Below are 24,633 nucleotides of genomic sequence, written 5' to 3' on the forward strand. Positions count from 1 at the left end.
GGGATCTTGTAAACCCCAGGCTTCCGAAGCACCAAATCATCGTTAACGGAACCCTGGAGTGCTGCTGTCTTTCATGTAGGGCGAAAAACAGCTTCACTTTATGTTTGCTGAGGATCCGTCCTATTTCTGACAATAGGCTTCCCACTTTGGCGCAAAAGCCATGGATTTAAAACTTTCCGTGTCTTCTTCTGCGTTCCTTATGCCCATTGTTGGTTTCATTCGTAGTGCCTTACGTATCTGATGTGGAGAATATCCGTTGGCTTCAAAAACTGTTCTCCAAGTGTAGAAGATCGTCCTCCAGACTGCTCTTACCAGCAATGGCTTGCGCCCTGTTTAACAGATTGCTGAGAATACTCATCGTCTGCGAAGGATGGTGGCAGCTATTCTCACGTAAATATAATTTCGTATGGGTCGGTTTCCGATATACGAGGTGTGGCTAGAAAAAAACCGGACTAGTACTGGTGAAACAATAAAACGAATGCAATGAGGCTGAAAGTCGCGTGGCCTGTCACGTGACTCTCGCTCCGCCTACTGCTCGAGTTTCATCTGCCTCCTGCACTCAGTCTGCCCGTGGCGTCTGTTTTAAGTAGTTGACGTTTTGTCTGTGCGTCGGAAAATGTTGAGTGTACAGAAAGAACAGCGTGTTAACATCAAATTTTGTTTCAAACTAGGAAAATCTGCAAGTGAAACGTTTGTAATGTTACAACAAGTGTACGGCGATGATTGTTTATCGCGAACACAAGTGTTTGAGTGGTTTAAACGATTTAAAGATGGCCGAGAAGACACCAGTGATGACACTCGCACTGGCAGACCATTGTCAGCAAAAACTGATGCAAACATTGAAAAAATCGGTAAACTTGTTCGACAAGATCGCCGTTTAACAATCGGAGCAGTGTCTGAGTTAACAGGAGTTGACAAGGAAAGTGTTAGGCAGATTCTTCATGAAGGTTTCAACATGACCAAAGTGTGTTCAAAAATGGTTCCAAGGTGTCTCACAATTGAACAGAAGGAACGTCGAAGGATGATTTGTTCTGATATCCTGGAAAACATTGAAAGTGATCCCACCTTCTTACAAAATGTTATTACTTGCGATGAATCGTGGTTTTTTACTTACGATCCCGAAACTAAACGCCAATCGATGCATTGGAAAACTCCTGGTTCTCCACGACAAAAAAAAGCACGAATGTCAAAATCGAAATTCAAGGCAATGATGATTTTTTTTTTGACATCAAAGGGATTGTGCACATTGATTGGGTACCAGAGGGACAAACAGTGAATCAGCATTACTACATTAGCGTCCTGGCTACCCCACGTGAGCGAGTACGGAGAAAACGCAACGATTTGTGGAGAAAAAAGTCATGGATCCTTCACCATGACAATGCCCCAGCTCACAGTGCGTTGTCAGTGAAGACGTTTTTGGCAAAACACAACATTCCCATCTTAGATCATCCACCTTACTCACCTGATTTGGCCCCCTGTGACTTTTTTCTTTTCCCTAAAGTCAAGTCAGCTTTGAAAGGAACTACACTCCTGGAAATGGAAAAAAGAACACATTGACACCGGTGTGTCAGACCCACCATACTTGCTCCGGACACTGCGAGAGGGCTGTACAAGCAATGATCACACGCACGGCACAGCGGACACACCAGGAACCGCGGTGTTGGCCGTCGAATGGCGCTAGCTGCGCAGCATTTGTGCACCGCCGCCGTCAGTGTCAGCCAGTTTGCCGTGGCATACGGAGCTCCATCGCAGTCTTTAACACTGGTAGCATGCCGCGACAGCGTGGACGTGAACCGTATGTGCAGTTGACGGACTTTGAGCGAGGGCGTATAGTGGGCATGCGGGAGGCCGGGTGGACGTACCGCCGAATTGCTCAACACGTGGGACGTGAGGTCTCCACAGTACATCGATGTTGTCGCCAGTGGTCGGCGGAAGGTGCACGTGCCCGTCGACCTGGGACCGGACCGCAGCGACGCACGGATGCACGCCAAGACCGTAGGATCCTACGCAGTGCCGTAGGGGACCGCACCGCCACTTCCCAGCAAATTAGGGACACTGTTGCTCCTGGGGTATCGGCGAGGACCATTCGCAACTGTCTCCATGAAGCTGGGCTACGGTCCCGCACACCGTTAGGCCGTCTTCCGCTCACGCCCCAACATCGTGCAGCCCGCCTCCAGTGGTGTCGCGACAGGCGTGAATGGAGGGACGAATGGAGACGTGTCGTCTTCAGCGATGAGAGTCGCTTCTGCCTTGGTGCCAATGATGGTCGTATGCGTGTTTGGCGCTGTGCAGGTGAGCGCCACAATCAGGACTGCATACGACCGAGGCACACAGGGCCAACACCCGGCATCATGGTGTGGGGAGCGATCTCCTACACTGGCCGTACACCACTGGTGATCGTCGAGGGGACACTGAATAGTGCACGGTACATCCAAACCGTCATCGAACCCATCGTTCTACCATTCCTAGACCGGCAAGGGAACTTGCTGTTCCAACAGGACAATGCACGTCCGCATGTATCCCGTGCCACCCAACGTGCTCTAGAAGGTGTAAGTCAACTACCCTGGCCAGCAAGATCTCCGGATCTGTCCCCCATTGAGCATGTTTGGGACTGGATGAAGCGTCGTCTCACGCGGTCTGCACGTCCAGCACGAACGCTGGTCCAACTGAGGCGCCAGGTGGAAATGGCATGGCAAGCCGTTCCACAGGACTACATCCAGCATCTCTACGATCGTCTCCATGGGAGAATAGCAGCCTGCATTGCTGCGAAAGGTGGATATACACTGTACTAGTGCCGACATTGTGCATGCTCTGTTGCCTGTGTCTATGTGCCTGTGGTTCTGTCAGTGTGATCATGTGATGTATCTGACCCCAGGAATGTGTCAATAAAGTTTCCCCTTCCTGGGACAATGAATTCACGGTGTTCTTATTTCAATTTCCAGGAGTGTAGATTTGAGACTGTTGAAGCAGTAAAAGAAAAAGCGACGGAAGTAATGTATGGACTTACCGAAAATGATCTGCAGCATTGCTATGAACAGTGGAAAATTCGTATGGAGCGGTGTAGAGACCGAGGAGGAGAGTACATGGAAGGAGATAACATGAAATTGTAAATCATTGTAAATAAATGTTTTTTCCAGCATCAGTCCGGCTTTTTTCTAGCCGCACCTCGTATTGCGTGTCCCAAAATGCCACATCTTTGCGGCGTACCAAAACATCCAAAAATGTAAGGCATAAGTCTACAACTTTTTCGATTTCTATAGTGAACTGAATTCGTTTATGGATGATTTAAAAATTCTTTTAATTTGTCTTCACCATGGGGCCACACAACAAACTGTGCGCTTCAAGTCGTAGATCGACCGTACAGCCATAGATCTAACCTCATGGGTACTTTGTACCTCTTGTCGCGGATCGAGGTCTCTGTCGCCTTGTGTATCTGTGGCACCATGCTTAGTGGCGCGGTCCGCGGGTTTAAAAGGACAGAGTAAGTACTTGAGTGTCATTCATCCGGCTGAGTATGAAGATGACGGTTTACAGCCGGAATATCAGAAGAAGAAGGGAAATTTATGCCGTTGCGCGTCCGAAATTTTATGGAACAATCACTGCCCCTCGAAAGTATGAAGATGCACTTTAAATTAGGTATTTACACCTGCAAATTGTATAACTTATTAAAATATACGTGACTTGCTTACTGGACCAAATGAAATAAATTACATGTTAGTACATGAGCATATTTCGATCTTTCTACCAAGCAATAATACCACCTATTAAGTACATAAACAAATATAAAACTTAGTTCTAGAACATTGAAGAACACATTGTTAACGAGAATCAACAACGTAATCAATGTTACTCCATAATTAAATTCGTCAAAAACTCGTCTCTAACGGGAACATCAGAGTAAGTCAAACATTACAGTGACCTTCATCTTAGAAGTTAGAACGTTGTCATCCTCCGCTGGTAATGCTAAAACATGCTGCTGCACTAGGGTTGCCATAATCCAAGGACGAAAAGCAAGGACAAAATTCGGTGATTATAAAGATCTAGTTGAAACACAGACCGATGTGGTGTGCAAGTGACCGTTGGCTTTCATTTCAGTAGAATCTTCATCATTACTTTACAGTGGTAATAATGAAGCTGTAGTTGAAACCTGAAATCACACAATGTCCTTTCACCTTTCTGCACGTCAGCCAAATCTTCATAATTACCATAATTCAAACAGTAATTCTGTCAGCAAAGAAGTTGTAATTAACAAGGAAAATTAATCCAAGCATTAATGATGTCTATAAATGAGTGGTCAATGATGAAGAAAATTAATTGCAATTGACACTAAATAACTTTTTAATTAAAGCACTGAACACAAATGACTAACATGTACACAATCATGCTGCTAAATGGTTCAAATGGCTCTGAGCACTATGGGACTCAACTGCTGAGGTCATTAGTCCCCTAGAACTTAGAACTAGTTAAACCTAACTAACCTAAAGACATCACAAACATCCATGCCCGAGGCAGGATTCGAACCTGCGACCGTAGCGGTCTCGCGGTTCCAGACTGCAGCGCCTTTAACCGCACGGCCACTTCGGCCGGCAATCATGCTGCTACATTTGATATATATTTTTCACTTTATGCTTTAAACCAGTCATATTTTTCTGAGCCCTGGACAGAAGAAAGAAACTCGCTCCGATTCTGAATCAGTCTATGAAAATCTGTGCAATTTGTGTTTTTCATGTTATATTGAATTTAGAGTACTGCATTGACATAAAACACCTAGCCTGTTAACTTTACACGACCAAAGAATATCAGATACCGACAGCAGAGGCGTTGTAAACCAACAGTGGAAAGCTGAAACAATCGCAAAGAATCGATTATTGCACTGCTTCCACAGTCTGTTCTGAAAATAGCCGAGCAATTCTTAAGTGACACGGAATATCAGTAACAGGTTTCAACGGCTATCGTCAAGTTTGCAGGAGTTATGAAACACTTGATTGGTGGCCAGTGGCAAAACTTGCGTAAAAATTTTTTTTTTACTTACTAGCCACTTTTTTCGCGGACATTTTCCTCTTCGTCCAGGACACCCGTCTTCGAGCATAAAATCGTCGACTGTCCGCGAAACCCGCGACGTATGGCAGCCCTGGACTGCACAATGGAAACTACATGACACTTCGATAAAACAGCATACTGAACAGTAGTGATACGAATTCATACCAGTAAGAAAACAGCTTTGCTAAGCTTTCAACGTCATCTGAACATTACAGCGACTCCTTGCCAGATATTAATTTTATCTTACAGTAGAAATTTTTTAATATCTTCTGCTGATAATGCCAACCATTACAGTAGCACTCATGCTGTGGTATTAATTTTATTTCGCAGTACAGAACGTTTGCCTTCTTCTGTTGGAATGCTTAACTAGCAAAGCAGTGATAGCTGACACAAACAAATAGGATTTCTGAACAGAAATAGTGTTCTAACAGTAATCACAAACAATATATGTGCCGCAACCTGACAGCACGTTTCGAATAATTCCGAGTGTTTCCAAATATTTTCGGCAAGTCACATCATCATGTTACAGCAAAATTTTGCGTGACTACCATTACTCCCTTGCCCCTCTTCCAGTACTGTTGAATGAGGCAGTGATGGTAATTTGATATGGTGACATTACCTCAGACCTGCAGTGAGGTACAGTCATTACCCCCAAGGTACTGCTGTGTGGTGAAATGATGATCAGTTGAGATGGATGGCGACTGTCATTACCCTGCATGTCCTTTTATCTCGACTCAACAATATATGATATGCTTCATTGTGCATGTACAGACATCAGCAAACCGAATAACGATGTCCACTAAGCAATTTCAGACATTTTCCGCCAGCTTGCAACCTTGAGAGTCGTCGTCCATCGGAAACGCTTCGTTATGGCTACCAGTCTACATGCGCTATAAAAGTCTTTGTCCACTCCAGTGGATGACCTCTTGAACAATCACCCTTAACACGCCTAACTTAGGTTGACATTTTCATAAGGAGAAAATTAGCATAGATAACATCGAAGAGCAAATGGGAATGATACGCAAAATAGAAAAGGACAGGAGACTCGACGTCTTAGAAGAACTGAGGATCTACATAGCAAAAACGAAGGAGCTGGACAGACTGCTTAATAAGTAAAATGAATTTGCTACTAACTCCTTTAACTTTTGAGGTGATCTGTTTGGTTTCACCAGGTGCTGCGATGTGACAAACCAGAATAACTCGAAATTTTATTTATCCGTAATCATTTTCCACGCAAAAATGAGAACATGGCTTTTCTTGAATTGCAGCGCCAAATACCAAGAATCAAAACGAATGTTTAAGACCAAATGTACGTAGCTTTTCATGTGGTATCTTATTCTGCAATAAAAAATTAAAATTTTAACAATAATAAATGAAAAGCACCAGTTTGCTTTTGTTCTACAATATACAGTACACACACACATTGTTTCAAAATTTACAGAAAAAACAACTACTACAGAAATAGTAATACCTTCTTGCTCACAACACCCCATAGCTCACAAACATGCAGCTTTCCACTCAATGGTACACCGTCTAATATCTATCCCCATGTCCAGAGATGATTTTAAAGCAGAGTTAGATACAATAAAATTTATTGCCTCAGCCAATGGCTACAATCCAGTTCTTATTGACTACATCTTGCAAAGGAAACAAAAACGGAAAATTATACCCCTCCTCTATTCCCCACTTGCTTCCCCATCCACTGTCTGCAAGAAATGGTGTACTCTACCATTTCTAGGTCAGGTATCACAGACTGTAGCCAAAGCACTGAAATCCTGCAAGTATAGGGTTTCCTACTATGTCAGGAACACCACAGCCCAGTGTGTTTTTAATAGCAAAGACAAGATCCAGTTATTAGCCAACAGTGGGGTATACAAAATCACCTGTTCTGATTGTGACAAATTTTAGATTGGTCAGTCAGGCAGAGACATATCATCTAGGCTGGCTGAACATGAACGCAGCTGGAGGTTACAGAATTCAGACTCTGCATTTGCTGAGCATGTACTGAGTGAGGGTCACAACTACTAGCCAGTGTCCCATGCACTTCACTTAGCAAACAAATGCCATAAACTCAACCTGCTGGAAGCCCTGGAAATTAACAAACATCTTGCTCACAGTCCAGATCTCATCTTAAATGACCAGACATAACTCAACACTTCCCCTCTCCTAAACTTCATATAATCATCTTTGTTGTTCATTACTTCCCACACTTTCTCTTCCTACATATTCCCATTTTCCTGTAGTCATTAAATTGTTTTATTTGTTGCAGTTGTCTTTGTATTCCACATATGCTGTAGTTTCAATAGTTAAGGGTTTGCTTTTAACTTGTACTTGTATTACTGTCCATGTTTAACTCCCCTTGTAGTTGTCTCATCAAATACTGTTCATATTTTACTTTGCTCATTTATTTAATGTAAACTGGTATACAGCCACTGCTTTGATTATAATGTTAATGTTAAAATGCAGTACCACCACACTCTCAAACTGTAGGTTCCCTCAAACGCCTCAATTTTCCTGCATTTACTAATTTCTGTTTATCTTATTGATATTGCTTAAGTTCCTCGTGTATTCTGTATTTACATTGACAACTGTCTCTTCTTTTTTAATTGGTTGTGTATCACTCTCCATGTTTCATACCTCTTGATGCAGCCTTGTCTAGTACTAATTTTATCTTATTTTATTAGTTTTGTTTATTAATAGAAACTGTTATGTAGGCCTGCTATTCCTATTTTGTGCTAAAGGTTTTCCTGTCAACTCCATTGTTATTTATGTACTGTTCAGTTTTTACTATTTCATTGCAAAGATGTTACTCACTGTATGTTTCTACTTCACTCTAGATGTGTTACTTCTCTTCCAATGTTGTCTGCTAACATTTAACTTCTTTGGTGATAATACTCAGTAAATGTCTGAAGATGGCCTTGTAAGCCGAAAACTGGTTAGCAATAAAAATAATATTGTAGAACAAAAGCAAACTGGTGCTTTTCATTTATTATTATAATGTTGTTTTACCAAGAACCGACGGAAGATTCTGTTAATATGATAAAATTTTAACGTTGCCTCCCGCCCCACCCCCAGGGGGCTGGGGTGGCGGTCTAATTTTAGCACCAGCGGATGTCCCCCTCGAAAATAATCAGCTTTGGATTCTACACATTTTTTATGTGAAGCTTATTTTTTGAGTCATTCTGGTTTGTCAACTTAAAAATTTACGCCCTGTATATATATTGGTTCTAGCTGTTTTAAAGTTTTAATCCTGGTTTTCGCTCTTTTATGAAGCATATTCTATCCTAATATGTATGGAAGTGAAACGTAGACAATAAATAGTTTAGACAAGAACAGAATAGAAGCTTTCGAAATGTGGTGCTAGAGAAGAATGCTGAAGATTAGATGGGTAGATCACATAACTAATGAGGAGGTACTGAATAGAATTGGGGAGGAGAGAGATTTGTGGCACAACTTGACTAGAAGAAGGGATCGGCTGGCAGGCCATATTCTGAGGCATCAAGGGATGACCAATTTAGTATTGGTGGGGAGCGTGAAGGGAAAAAATCGTAGAGGAAGACCAAGAGATGAATACACGAAACAGATTCAGAATGACGTAGGTTGCAGTAGGTACCGGGAGATGAAGAAGCTTGCACAGGATAGAGTAGCATGGAGAGCTGCATCAAACCAGTCTCAGGACTGAAGGCCACAACGACAACAACACGTAAAATGATGTTATGCAATCCACCTTAAAATTTTTTTCGTTATTGCGTAAGTTATTTTGTGATCCTTACTCTGTCCATTTATTCCCGCGCCCGGGTTCCCGGGTTCGATTCCCGGCGGGGTCAGGGATTTTCTCTGCCTCGTGATGACTGGGTGTTGTGTGAAGTCCTTAGGTTAGTTACGTTTAAGTAGTTCTAAGTTCTAGGGGACTGATGACCATAGATGTTAAGTCCCATAGTGCTCAGAGCCATTTGAACCATTTCTGTCCATTTAAAGCATATGTTACTTGATACACATGTCCTCCTCTTGGAGATGCTGGCAATGATGCTCTAAATTACAAATGTAAGGAAAAGAAGCGCGCTTGTAACACTAGAAGTGACAAGAGCAGCTATGTACAGCTTATGTCAGGTACTTACGTACAGATTCCTGGCCGTTTAGTTTGCATGGCAATGTATCTTAGGTATATTTTCCGCCCTTGGTAGCTGAGTGGTCAGCGCGACGAAATGTCATGCCTAACGGCCTGTGTTCGATTCCCTGCTGGGACGGAGATTTTCGCAGGTCAGGGACTGGATGTTGTGTTGTCCTTATCATCATCATTTCATCCCCATCGACACGCAAGTTGCCGACGTGGCGTCAACTCGAAAGACTTGCATCAGGCGACTGGTATACCAAACGGGCATACCCACACGGCATTTCCATTTTTTAAGTACATTACATGTACTATATGCTGTTCTACAGGTATGGACTGTATTTTGCACTACTGGCCATTAAAATTGCTACACCACGAAGATGACGTGCTACAGACGCGAAATTTAACCGACAGGAAGAAGATGCTGTGATATGCAAATGATTAGCTCTTCAGAGCATTCACACAAGGTTGGCGCCGGTGGTGACACCTACAACGCGCTGACATAAGGAAAGTTTCCAACCGATTTCTCATACACAAACAGCAGTTGACCGGCGTTGCCTGGTGAAACGTTGTTGTGATGCCTCGTGTGAGGAGGAGGAATGCGTATCATCACGTTTTTCGACTTTGATAAAGGTCGGATTGTAGCCTATCGCGATTGCGGTATATCGTATCGCGACATTGCTGCTCGCGTTGGTCGAGATCCAATGACTGTTAGCACAGTATGGAATCGGTGGGTTCAGGAGGGTGATACGGATCGCCGTGCTGGATCCCAACGGCCTCGTATCACTAGCAGTCGAGATGACAGCCATCTTATCTGCATGGCTGTAACGGATCGTGCGGCCACGTCTCGATCCCTGAGTCAACAGATGGGGACGTTTGCAAGACAACAATCATCTGCACGAACACTTCGACGACGTTTGCAGCAGCATGGCTATCAGCTCCGAGACCATGGCTGCGGTTACCCGTGACGCTCCATCACAGACAGGAGCGCCTGCGATGGTGTACTCAACGACGAACCCGGGTGCACGAATGGCAAAAAGTCATTTTTTCGAGTGAATCCAGGATCTGTTTACAGCATCATGATGGTCGCATCCGTGTTTGGCGACATCGCGGTGAACGCACATTGGAAGCGTGTATTCGTCATCGCCATACTGGCGTATCACCCGGCTTGATGGTGTGGGGTGCCATTGGTTACACGTCTCGGTCACCTCTTGTTCGCATTGACGGCACTTTGAACAGTGGACGTTACATTTCAGATGTGTTACGACCCGTGGCTCTACCCTTCATTTGATCCCTACGAAACCCTACATTTCAGCAGGGTAATGTACGACCGCATGTTATGTTCGTTTATAGTATGGTTTATAAGTATAAGAGATAGGACTTTTAATTTCTGGGTTTGTAACTTGCTTTTTTGTGTTTTCCATAGTGCCTTATGAAGAGCCAGTCGTAAGAAAAAATTTTGTGATTGCGTCAGACAGAAGATATAATAAATTATTGTCACTTTGTGATGTAAAACTTTTGATATTATAGTTCTTGTTTGAGTATCTCCAGTCGTCTTCGTCAGTAATGAAACACCTTGTAGGGGGCCTAGGCTTTTCTACCTGCCGGACAAATTGTGGGGTTCGGACATGGGGATTAGTGGACAGTTTTTTCGCCTTTTCTGTGGGCGAATGATAGTGAGCGCAGTTTACAAGACACGAACGTGTGAGTATCTCTCCGGAACCAGAGCAATCCCTCCGGTTTGCTTGGCTCGGCGACAGCGTATAAGCAGCCGAGATCCTGCACGCCACGCGACAGCCATTTGTCATTTCAGGGTCCTCTGTAAGAAAGGCGGCGGCTTAGCGGGGAGGCGACAATCTGGGCCGCAGATTTCTAGCACCCCGTCCGACTGCTGCAAGGTTCCAGCTCACCGCCGTTGTCGCTTGTACGTCGAAGGTGCCATGAAGAAGATGAAATAAATATTCGGAACTGCAATGTCAGTGTAAGTGCAACAGATTAAATTGCTAAGGTTCACATAAAGAATATCTCTTCTCTCGGACGAAAACCACGGGATTTGGGTAAAGGTAAACAAAACTAAGAAAAATAAATAATGAATAGTAAAGGGTGTTGAGAGAACTGGGAAACACTGACATTTGTGCTGGTAGCTTTGGGCGGTTGTTAACGTTCCATAACTTATACGAAGGCGTGATAAAGGGATGATGAAATAAAACAACCCTTTTGTTGTACATTCCTGTTTTGTAAGTTCCGTAATTCCAATGGTATCTAATAACTGATTTCGCGTAATACATTAAATCTCTTAAAATTTATTATTCAGTTTGTTTACTAGTTGCTCATGCTTGTCCAATGTATGTTCGCAATATTTTGCATTTACAAATGAAGCCATAATTAAGAAAACTTAGGTTAGCATTGTTATCTTTCAGTATTTTATATAATATGATGTACATCCTACGTAAAAGTCTTTTTTATTGTATACGTCAGTTTCAGCATAAAATATGCAAGGTTTTGTGGATAGTTACTCATAAAAATGTTAAGCTTTTAAGTGTTAATTTAATAAGTTTGCACTGTAGTTTTGTTGACTTGATTGTTAAAAAATGTATAAATAGGAGGAGCACAAGGCTCAAGAATGGTCAGTGGGAGACAGTTTTGAGACGCAACCACTGTGTCGCACGTCTGTGCAATAATCTAATTGTTGTCATACAGTATTGTAACTATGTAGCCTGTATGTGGAGTGGGCTCCCACTAAGAAGAAATGGTGCAGCTTGTCACAAATAAACCACTATAAAACGACGTGGTACCTGGATTATTTCATGGAATTCACGTAACTTCACCCTGTTAGCAGATGAAATGGACCGAGGTAACGACTACTTCAGCAGCAGCAGGAAGCAGATTACTCCGAGTTACACCGAAGTAAGATACGTATAAGAAATCAACTGAACTACATAAGTGTCACTGCAGAGCTAATTACTAAAGTGTAATGTTTTGGAAACTGTTCTAGCAGTAAACATTTGCATTTGTCTCAAAGTAATTCTTTGAGTGGTGGAGGTCAATGTGATCAGTAAGAAACACCCCCATGATCACATGTTTCTTGATGTCTATGGAACACAAGAATAAAACAAATTTTTGAGGTTTTTTGTTTAAATCAAATAATCTCTTTTCGATGTTAAAAATTTTCGTCCCAGCCAAATTTCACTGTCTCTCCAAGTAACAAGAGTTTCGTTACAATGCCTCCGAATTTTTTATGTGAGAACTCCTCCAGCTTTTTAAATAAAACAAAAGTTATTAACATTCTACCGGGTGGTTATGATTACACTTTCCCTATTTAACACGTTACGACACGGAAACTAATTACGGTATGAGTACCAAATTTGGTAGCATTAACATCAAGGACATGGAGAAGACACATAATGCAAGCTCAATTCAACTGAAACACTTTTAATGTGCTGCTACGGTACATCATACCGTTAAATACCGGTACCATTACTGATACAAAAGAGGCTCAATATGACGCCCATCAGTGTTCAGGAGAGTCTGAAAGCGCTGGTTTGCATTCTGCCCAGCAGAACGAAGCATGTTCGTAGGTGTGCTGGCTACCTCTCTCGATATCTTCAGACCAGCACATGTGTAAATGTTGTCCTGGTAAGCCCTGTGCTTCAGCTGGCCCCACAACCAGAAATCACGGAGTGAGATCAGGCGATCGTGCCGGCCAATCATGTGGAAACGATCGGCTGAAAATTCGATCGTTTCCAGATGAGTTTCTGAGAAGCAGGTGATCTTCACGAGCTATGTGCGGAGGGGCCCATCTTGCATGAAAACTGTTGAGTCCAATGCGTCTCTCTCCTGTAGGGCAGATATGACATCCTGGCGAAGCATATCGCAGTAACGCTGGTCAGTCACACTGCACGTGTTTGGTCCTTGAGCGCCAACCTATTCAAAAAAGAATGGGCCAATGACGAACGCAGCCGTGAAGCCACACCATACGGTGTGACACGTTCACCATACAGAGAAACTCACATGTCAGAGAAAAATGAGCTTCGTCTGTCCATACGACGGTGCAAGGACAGCCTTCGACAACTTCAATCCCTGCGAGAAAGTGGAGAGCGAAGTCTACAAGTCGTTGTGCGTTCTGTGGCGCAAGCTGCTCTACGATATAGATCACGCACAGGTACCATTTGAGAATGGTTCGAAGCACCTTCCTTACAGTGGACCGCTGGTTGTTCAACTGTCGTGACAGCAAGCGCACTGCCTGACGAGAGGGAACTGCAGACAGCGTTGTCTGTCATAGCAACAGCGATTTCATCAATCACCCGTGGTGCAACCGGTCGTCGGTCTCTTTCCGGAGCCGACGTCCAGTCCTCCAGTTGATTCGAACCACTTCAAGCTCCGCGTAGCAGGTTAAGAAAGAGTACCCTCCCGTAATCCTTTCAGCCGGCGATATTCTCGAAGTGCAGCTGCAGCATTACCGTTGTTTTGATAACAGAGCTTCGCCAATAATGCCCTGCTCCTTTTGTACAAGCTCATGCTGACACGTTAACAAGTGCACTGCGACTCGTCAGGTGTGTGACACTATGAATCACGATTACTGATGACGCCACCTGGTGGCCACAGCTGGAACTGGACGGTGGCGCTGTGGCGCATGGAAATCATGGACTCATGCTCTGGACATGAATGCTACCAAGTTTGGTACTCGTACGGTAATTATTTTCCACGTTATAACGTTTTAAATAGGGAAAGTTTACTTGTAACCACCCAGTACGTCTTTATTCTTCATGCCTACATATTTGCTGTCCTCTGTCGCTAGACGGCTCAGAATTGTAGCGTGTAACGTAATGGTGTGTAACGAAACTGTGGCGGTGAGAAACAGCGTGCTGCAATCGAGTCTCGAATTTGCAGAGTTCGCTCACACATGGAGCACCCTCTCTTTCAGTCTGACAATGGCAGACCACCCACACGAGCCTTGGGACATTTCCAACAATGCTGACGCCTTGTGTTCAATGTCACCGACCATCTTCCATACAGTCTCGACTCCGTCCCATCCGATTTCCATCTATTTCCATAACTTAGGGAACGCCTTAGAGGACGCCACTTTGATAGCGAAGAAGAGCTGCAAGCACAGGTGAGTTTGTGCTCCGACGACAAAGTCAAACATTCTACAACGACGTTGTCAATAAACTGCACTCTCGATGGGAGAAATGTGTTCGTTTCCAGAGTGACTATGTTTAAGAAATAAATTACTGTATAGAGGGTGACAATTATTGAACTAAACGAAAAAAAACGTAAATTAGTTACAAACTACGGTGTGCACACACTTTATTCAAAATGTAAACGTCACTATAGATATTCGGATTTAGGTTATGACATATTCGATATGCCAGCGACCATTGGCGATGATAATATCGATACTGTCGATGACCTCCTGAATGGCTGTTTTCAGCCCAGCAATGCTTTTGGGGTTATTGTTGTACAACTTATCTTTAATAATAGCCCTACATAAAGGAGTTCAGATCCGCAGAATATGGCGACCAATCGCGGCCCATGCCAGTGGCCTCTGTGCACCCCAGAGCCAGAATGCGGTCCCCAAAGTGCTCCACCAGGACATCAAACACCCTCTTGCTTCGATTGGTTTGAGCTCCGTCTTGCATGAACCACATCTTGTCGAAATCAGGGTCACTTTGTATAATGGGGATGAAATCGTCTTCCAAAACTTTCGGGTACCGTTCGATACTCACCATGCCTTCAAGGAATGTCGCACCGTTTATAGCGTGACTCGACATTGCACACCAAACTGTCACCTGTTGAGGCCAAAGAGACTTCTCGATCGCGAAATTCTGATTCTCAGTCTCCGAAATTCGCCAAATTGGCTATAGACGAACCCATCCAAAGGAAAGCGGGCTTCGTCTCTAAACCACACCGTATTCACAGTAAAGTCCTGTTCGTCAGTTCTGTGGTAAATAGTGTTGGCGAAACACAACCGCTGTTCTATGGCCCTGGGGCTTAGTGGCTGATAGGTTTAAATTTCGTATGGGAAGAGATGCAGGTCTTCAACAACAATTTGTCGCAGTGCCTCCCAGTTGATTCCCACCGGTTGTGCAGCTCGTCTGATTGATTTTCTGGGGGCTGGTTTGAAACACAGCTCGTGTCTTCTCGATGTTTTCAGGCCATACTTTTTGGACGACCAACATTGCCACCATTATCATCACGAAAACTACCTGTTCTCTCAAACTTGGGAACCAAATTCTAGATTGTTAGCACACTTGGACCAGTTGCCTTCAGCTTGAACTTGGTTGCAAACTTCTTTTCAGCCGCAGTTGGGCTGTTATTGCTCGCATAGTAGGCCTTCACAAACACTATCCGCTCACATTTTCACGCGCAAATGGCCAACAACAACAAGGCCTGTGCGCATGCGCATACTAATTCCCATCATGCCCCGTGGCCAACTGTGCAGTATGAACGTCCTAACACAAACCGTTCAGAAGTTATGACTATTTTATTTCATATAGTTCGATAATTGTCACCTTGTATGAAGAATAAAGATGTAGATGCACGCCGTCGCAGAAACCAGCTCACGCCACCTTGAGGTTTAGTTAACATGGTCATTTGGAATAGTGCACAAACTGCTTTTGCCATCAAAGGTTTTTCGAAAGACAGTGACATTGTGAAGGTAGCACGGGGAGAATTTATGGTCATCGCTTCAATTTAAAACGCCAAGATAAAAATTCCATCAAAACATACAAGAATACTAATACAGAACTTACATTACAATCCATTCAGTTTGCAGATCGTCCAGTAACTGAAACGCAGCAATCACCTAATCCGACGACAGTTGAGTGAACTAGTTTTGAAAAAGATAAATCACTACCGTGAGTTAGTTAGCAACCTGTCTATGGCGGGTGGTCCCCATTTACATCTTAATGGATTTGCTAACAATCAACATTTTCGTTATTAGGCACAAGAAGGTCATACTCAGCTACATGGACAAAGTTAGCAGGTGGTTTGCTGTATCAGCATAGGGTATATTAGGCCCGCGAGGAGAGTGACATCGAATCATTACGTTGCCAAGCTATAAACTTTTATTGCTCAAAAACTAAAGACATTTCCACAAATTATTAACAACGGCTGGTTTCGGCAACGCACAGCACGAATGTCAACGGCTGCTGTGGGTCATTTGTTTGGCAATCGCATAATGTCCAGAAATGGGGACTTTCTATGGCGTCCCAGTTACCCTGATTTATCAACGTGTGCTTTCTTCTTGTGCGGTCTGCTCATAAGCAAAGTGTATTGCTATCAGCCTACCATAACAGGAGAACTGAAAGGTGAGATCCGAGAAGCAATTGTCGACATTGCGGTTGAAATTTTTGTCAAAGAGACTGCAGAGAAAGTTGCACAAAAATGAAGCTCAGGTGCAAGATGTCATCTTCAAGAAATAAATTTACTTTGTATTCATAAATTAATATGTTTTTCACTATTAAGTGACATATTTAAGTTCGTGTAAAATTTTTTCTCATAACTGTATCTAATTTTTGCCAATGTTTCGCGCCTCGTAATCACCCTTTTTTATGAACAGATTTGGAAAGCACCGCTCGTGCGAAATTCAGCTTGCCCTTTTCTCGTACGATATACTGCGAACAATGGATGAATGACATCAGGAAGATTCCATATTCCTAGATTTCCGGAAAGCATTTGACACAGTGCATCTTTGAAGACTGTTAACAAAGATTCGGGCTTCGGGCTTACGGAAAAGGTTTGAAGACTTAAGTAACAGAATCCAGCACGTTGTCTTCGACGACGAGAGCTCATCAGAGACAAAGGTATCAAAAGTGACCTAAGGAAATGTGATACGAGCGCCCTTTTTATTTGAACAGGATGTCCGAGGAGGAACAGTTGTTATTAAGGGATATGACAAGAACCATCATTTGAAGCAAAAAAAGTCTTTTAAAGAGGGCGTCTGAAATGCATACTTCAAGGGCTACGAGAACTTGTCCGTCTTTGCTAGTGTGAGGCACACCTACCTAACAAGTGCTCATAGCTCTTAAGCTACGCCTTTTAGAAATAATGTTCACTACACAATTTCTTGTTGTGGTCCATACCATTCTCAAAATATGGAAAGCAGAGAGCTCGCTATAGAAGAGATTCGTTTCGCAGTATCGAAGACGAAGAAGTGCTCGAAGCTCTTAAGAGATGCCTTTTAGAGCCCATGTGTACTAAACTTTTTTGCTTCGAATGATCGTTCCTGTCATATCCATGAATATTATAATTCCTGCTGGGACCCACTGTATACACTAGCGATCTGTCGGATAGTGTGAGGAACAGTCTGCCTCTGTTTGTCGTTGACACTGTAGTGTACCAGATACTGTAGTCAGTGAGTGGCTAGAAGGATACAGCATGCATGTAGGTGAACGATCGACTTCGGTTTATTGGAAGAATGTCCGCCCCGGTAGCTGAGTGGTCAGCGTGACAGACTGTCAATCCTAAGGGCCCGGGTTCGATTCCCGGCTGGGTCGGAAATTTTCTCCGCTCAGGGACTGGGTGTTGTGTTGTCCTAATCATCATCATTTCATCCCCATCGACGCGCAGGTCGCCGAAGTGGCGTCAAATCGAAAGACCTGCACCAGGCGAACGGCCTACCCGACGGGAGGCCCTAGCCACACGACATTCCCATTCCATTGGAAGAATTCTGGGGAAGTATAGCTGTGTATGAAGGAGACTTCGAACAGATGGCTCCTGCCCTCAGCTCGGCTTTGAAGCAATAAGTCGGGAAAGGCAGCCATCTGCATCACGTAGGCCAACTGTGAACGGCGGCGTAAATATACGTTCGGACTACTGTCGACACTTAAAGAGTGCTAAGCGCCTAATATTAAGTTGTTTTTAGCGTTGGAAAGAAGCCAGTGCCAGTAATATTACGGGCACAAAGGCGTAGCGAAGGTCGCCGTGCTCATAAAGGCAGTGCTCTCCATTCAAGTGTTAATTCTCATGAGTAATACGAGGGTAATCCCAAAAGTAAACTCTCCTATTTTTTATAAGTATATAGACCTGTTTACTTCTACAATGGTTTACATCAGTTAACAGCTTGAACATTTAGCTATTTTTCGACATAATCACCATTTCTGTCGCATTTTTGTAGACGCTGTGGCCGTTTTTGTATGCCCATGTCATACCAGCTCGCCGCCATGCTGTTCAGAAAGTTATGAACGTCTTCTTTCACCTCGTCGTCGGAGCTGAATCGCTTTCCGGCCAAATGTTCTTCTAACCAGTCCAGGAAGTTGTCCTGTTCGGCTGCAAGGCTGTGAAGAAGTGCGCGGGAAACATCAGCTCGTTGCCGCATGTGGTCCTCAGCCAACATGCGTGGCACCCATCTTGCGCACACCTTCCGGTAATTCAATGTTTCCGTTAAAATTCTGTGAGCGGTGCTTCGGGAAACCTCAGGAAGCAACGTGCAGAGATCATCCAGGATGATCCGCCGATCTTCACGCATGCTTTGCTCAACCTTCAACACTGTCTCCTCAGAAACTGACTGTCTCCCGCTCCTTTGTTCGTCTTGAATTTCGGTCCGACCAGCTGCGAACTCTCTACACCACTTACGAACATTTTTGACATCCATGCACGATTCACCATACAATTCCGTCAATTGACGATAGATTTCACGGCGCAGTGCCCTTTGCGTTCAAAAACCGAATAACTGCGCGCAATTCGCACTTGGCGATAACATCCAACGGGACCTCCATTCTAAACGGCTGCCAAGCCAAACCTGAGCGCCTCAGCGCGGCGTGCGCATGTTTACACACAGCGCGTGAAGCACTCTTCATAACAGTGTGACTAACTGCCACACAAACAGCAGTACGTACTTACAAAAAATAGGACACCTTACTTTTGGGATAACCCTCGTATTAGTCACCCAGCAGACAAATAAATAGCTTTAGTGCACATTTCTGCCGGTTTGGTTCACGACAATGCAACCTCATAAGAGAAACATTCAAAGCAGTCAGTTGAGTGCGAGACGTCATTGCTAGCACCTAGTGTACTCGAAGCACTATGTCTAACGGTGATGCAGAGATTCTTCGCATCCTGGAAGAATCCGAAGACGATTTTAGCGATCGTTGGTATGATTATGGCATAGAAGAAATACTACTTACGATTAAGTGATTCAGGTAAGAAAGTTTCTATAAGTTTTTTTAAAATTTTGTATACATGTTTCGCTAGCGTAATGAATCTGATGAAATAACATAATACGACTTTTTTTCGATATTTCTTTAACGTTACGTTACATAGGTGCTCACGTTCACTCATAATTTATATATTATTTCAGAATATTGTGTGGAAAGTGAAAATGTGACGCTAGCTGCCGCTGAGCCGTCAGAATTAGCGGGGCATTCGCAAGCAGCAAATGGCAAACGGCGGAAAAGGTCAGTGGAGCAAAGTGACGACTGGAACGACAGCGATGATATCCAGAACACCATTTGTGTATACCAGTGCTGCTGGGGAATACACAAACGGAAACGAACTCGGAGATTCAAATGGCGCTAAGCATTATGGGACTTAGCATCTGAGGTCATCAGTTCCCTAGACTTAGAACGACTTAGACCTAACTAAGGACATCACACACATCCATGCCCGAGGCAGGATTCGACCCTAGCAGCAGCGCGGTTCCGGACTGAAGCGCCTAGAACCGCTCGGCCACAACGGCCGGCGAACTCCAAGAGTGCCAGTAGTCTAGCACATTTCTTTTACGAAGGCGGAAGTTAGTACCATCCAGTTTATTATTTCTGTTTGCGAAGATCTGTCGACGACATGTGGTATTGACACTCTACCTGCCAACAAGTAGTGTTGGTTGGAAATAATTTCCTGGAGTGCGTACTAATACATTTAGGAGAGAAAAATGCACAGAAAACTTATAGAGTGTTCTCAGATAGAGGCAAGAAAATCAATAAGTAGCCAAAAGAAAAGATGTTTCTTTTCAGTATGGTGTATGCAAAGTGGGGTTTCGTGTGCAACCATGTTTCCAGCTATGGCACACAAAAAATAGCTATTTCAAATATTAAATCATTCTCGCAAAATACTGTTCCTTTTCGTTTCAGGCAGATACTTAAACTCACACTTTTTACTCGTAAACTGTAAACGAAACACTAAAATAAATTTTCCTTTCAGCTGACAAAAGCAATCATTTTACGTCATGTGATGATGAGAGGTTTGCAGGTACTGTATACAGAAAAATATTTTTATTGGTCAAGATTCCAGTTTATTCTTTTTATAGAGTACTAGTTCCAGCTAAAGTTGTTGGCCATCTTCAGAGCAAAGGGTTAGATTTTTTATTCTTTGTACAATCATCAACCGTTACAACACATGATCATAAATTTTGTGCAGGCTGCATAGTTCAGTATTATTATACAGCTCGATGAAATATTAATGTAAAAATCACCCAAGATTAAGAGATCGTGGTATACACTTTGTAATAACATTATACGTGTCAAATAATCTCCACATGTGCACAGTGAGATCACAATTAACACACTATGTTATTCTAGGGACGTAACATTAGAAAACAACACGTACTAAAATAGCTCTGAGCACTATGGGACTTAACATCTATGGTCATCAGTCCCCTAGAACTTAGAACTACTTAAACCTAACTAACCTAAGGACATCACACAACACCCAGCCATCACGAGGCAGAGAAAATCCCTGACCCCGCCGGGAATCGAACCCGGGAACCCGGGCGTGGGAAGCGAGAATGCTACCGCACGACCACGAGATGCGGGCAAACAACACGTACTTCTCTCTTAGTTATATGAGGTTGTCGCATCCACTGTGAAGTACTGTATTACATGGACTCCACATGTGAAGCGCGAGCAACACACATTATGGAATGAGTTAACCATTGCACGTCGGACCGCCTCCCTCCTACAATACGGGTAATTTTATAGTCGTTCACCGATGCTGCATCTTACGGGTACCTCGTTCCATCAACTGTGAGTTCACGCTTCACATCTGGAGTCTATGGAATAGAATACTTGCACAGTGGATACGGCAGCCTCACACAACTAAGTGAAAAGTAAGTATTGTTTTCTAGTGCTACGTCTCTAATGTAATGTGTAAATTGCGATCTCAGGCTGCATTTGTGGAGATCATATGATACGAGGGTAAGTCAATAATTATCTGCAAAGGACTTTTTAAAATTTTATTGTAATCAAATAGGAAACTTAAAAGAACATCATTTTTCGACGTAGTCTCCTTGCGCTTCAACGCACTTGGTCCATCGTTGTAGAAGCTTCCTGATGCCCTCATAAAAGAAGGTTCTCGGTTGAGCTGCGAGCCAGGAATGCATACTTCTTTCACTTCTTCGTCCGAGGCAAATCGACGGCCCCTTAATGTCGTTTTGAGTGGACCAAACAAGTGATACTCAGAAGGGGCAAGATCGCGACTATATGGAGGACGATCCAGCACTTCAAATTTGTGTTTCTGGAGCGTTTCAGTAGTATGGGCAGCAGTATGCGCACGGTCATTGTAGTGCGACACAACACCTTTTGACAGCAATCCTCGGCGTTTGCTTCTAATTTCAGGTTTTAGCCTGGCAGTAAGCATCTCACTGTAACGCACACTCTTTATTGTTGTGCCCCTCGCACACTCTTTATTGTTGTGCCCCTTTCCCCACAGTGTTCCAGTACTGGACCTTGTGCGTCCGAAAAACCCGTAAGCATCAGTTTTCCTGCGGACGGTTGGGTCTTGAATATTTTTTTGCACGGCGAATTTGGATGTTTCCATTCCATACTCTATCGTTTACTCTCAGGCTTGTAATGATGGATCCATGTTTCGTTACCAGTAATGATCCTGTCTAAGAAGTTGTCCCCTTAGTTACCATAGCGATCCAAATGTTTTTTGCAGATGTCCAAGCGCGTTTGTTTGTGTAAATGTGTGAGTTGTTTTGGGACCCATTTGCACAAACTTTATGAAACCCAAGTATATTGTGGATGATTTCGTCAGCAGAACCGTGACTAATTTGCAGACGATGTGCCACTTCGTCAATAGTTAATCGTCTGTCTAAGAGAATCATTTCACGTGAACGCTCAATGGTTTCTTCATTTGTGGCGGTAAACGGTCGTCCAGCACTTGTGCAACCATTTCAGAATTTTTCAGTCCATTCGTAGACACTCCGTTGTGGCAAAATACTGTTCCCGTACTGTACCGAAAGTCTTCGATGAATTGCGGCCCCTGATACGCCTTTCGACCACAAAAAACGGATCACTGAACGTTGCTCTTCTTTGGTGCAGCGAAGCAGCCATGATTAACAGCACGGCAGAGATAACGAAACTAACCCAGCAGCTTGAAAATTGCAGATACAACAACAAATAAACAAAGCATGCGTCATCAACGTAAGACGACAGTACTCAAATGGTTCAAATGGCTCTGAGCACTATGTGACTTAACTTCTGAGGTCATCAGTCGCCTAGAACTTAGAACTAATTAAACCTAACTAACCTAAGGACATCACACACATCCATGCCCGAAACAGGATTCGAACCTGCGACCGTAGCAGTCGCTCGGTTCCAGACTGTAGCGCCCAGAACCGCACGGCCACTCCAGCCGGCACGACAGTACTACCAAAATAACTAAAAATATAACTAAATTGTGTATAATAATTGACTTACCCTCGAATAATGTTATTACAAATCGGATGCGACTATCTCTTAATCTTGGGCGATTTTACAATTTTTTTCGTCTAGTTGTATAATAAAATCGAGTTACGCAGCTTGCACAAAATTTATGACGATGTGTTTCACCGATTGGTGACTGTACACAGAAAAAATTTTCATCGTCTGATATAAAGTTGGCTAACAGCTTTAGCTGAAACTAGTAATCGGTAAAAATAGTAAATTGAGATTTAGACCAATAAGTAAGAAAAGTAAGAAAAATAGTCTTTGAATTTGTACCAGAGTCAAATTATAATGAAAATGTCCAGTACTGGATAACGAGACGGAGAGAATAGGCTGGCAGTGGGTAACAAGATTTACCTAAGTGACTGGCACTTAAGCTGTTACACTGCTGTGAAGCGGCCGTTCTGACGAGGGAACCTCCCCATCGCACCCCCCTCAGATTTAGTTATAAGTTGGCGCAGTGGATAGGCCTTGAAAAACTGAACACAGATCAATGGAGAAAACAGGAAGAAGTCGTATGGAACTATGAAAAAAATAAGCAAAATATACAAACTGAGTAGTCCCCGAGAAGATAGGCAACATCAAGGGTAATGTAAGCTCAGGAGCGCCGTGGTCCCGTGGTTAAGCGTGAGCAGCTGCGGAACGAGAAGTCCTTGGTTCAAGTCTTCCCTCGAGTGAAAAGTTTGTAAGTAGGCTGTTTAGGTTTTTTTCTTGGTAACGCCACCTCTGTATGAAAAATCACTGGCTGTGCTGTGTGCAGTCTGTGGCTAGTTTGCATTGTTGTCTGCCATTGTAGAGGGGCAGCTGGATGTTAACAGCACGTAGCGTTGCGCAGTTGGAGGTGAGCCGCCAGCAGTGGTGGATGTGGGGAGAGAGATGGCGGAGTTTTGAAATTTGTCATGAACTGCTATATTTATATATGATGATATCAAGGTAAATACATTGTTTGTTCTCTATTAATATCTTTCATTTGCTAACTATCCCTATCAGTAGTTAGTGCCTTCCGTAGTTTGAATCTTTTATTTAGCTGGCAGTAGTGGCCCTCGCTGTATTGCAGTAGCTTGAGTAGCGAAGATTTTTGTGAGGTAAGTGATTTGTGAAAGGTATAGTTTACTGTTAGTCAGGGCCCATTCTTTTGTAGGGAATTTTGAAAGTCAGATTGCGTTGCGCTAACAAAATATTGTGTGTCAGTTTAAGCACAGTCATGTATAATTGTTCAAAGGGGAGGTTTCAAGTTTTAATCTTTTATTTTCAGACAATTATTATCTGTCCGTCCGATGCGATCACTTTTTTGGGAGTGATTATCACATCGACAAGAAAACCTAAATCGGGCAAGGTAGAAGAATCTTTTTAGCCATTCGCCAAGTGTACAAGTTAGGTGGGTCGACAACATATTCCTGTCATGTGACGCATATGCCGTCACCAGTGTCGTGTGGAATATATCAGACGTGTTTTCCTGTGGAGCAATCGGTTGACCTATGACCTTGCGATCAAATGTTTTCGGTTCCCATTGGAGAGGCACCTCCTTTCGTCTACTAATCGCACGGTTTTGCGGTGTGATCGCAAAACACAGACACTAAACTTATTACAGTGAACAGAGACGTCAATGAACGAACGGACAGATCATAACTTTGCGAAAATAATGAAAGTAAACTTTTCACTCGAGGGAAGACTTGAACCAAGGACCTCTTGTTTCGCAGCTGTTCACGCTAACCACGGGACCACGGCGCTCCTGAGCTCACACTATCCTTGATGTTGCGTATCTTGCCCATGGACTACTCAGTTTGTATATTTTCCTTTTTTTTCATAGTTCCACACAACTTCTTCCTGTTTTCTCGA

This window comes from Schistocerca americana, chromosome 8 (assembly GCF_021461395.2).
Source record: "Schistocerca americana isolate TAMUIC-IGC-003095 chromosome 8, iqSchAmer2.1, whole genome shotgun sequence".
In the NCBI taxonomy this organism is placed as follows: domain Eukaryota; kingdom Metazoa; phylum Arthropoda; class Insecta; order Orthoptera; family Acrididae; genus Schistocerca; species Schistocerca americana.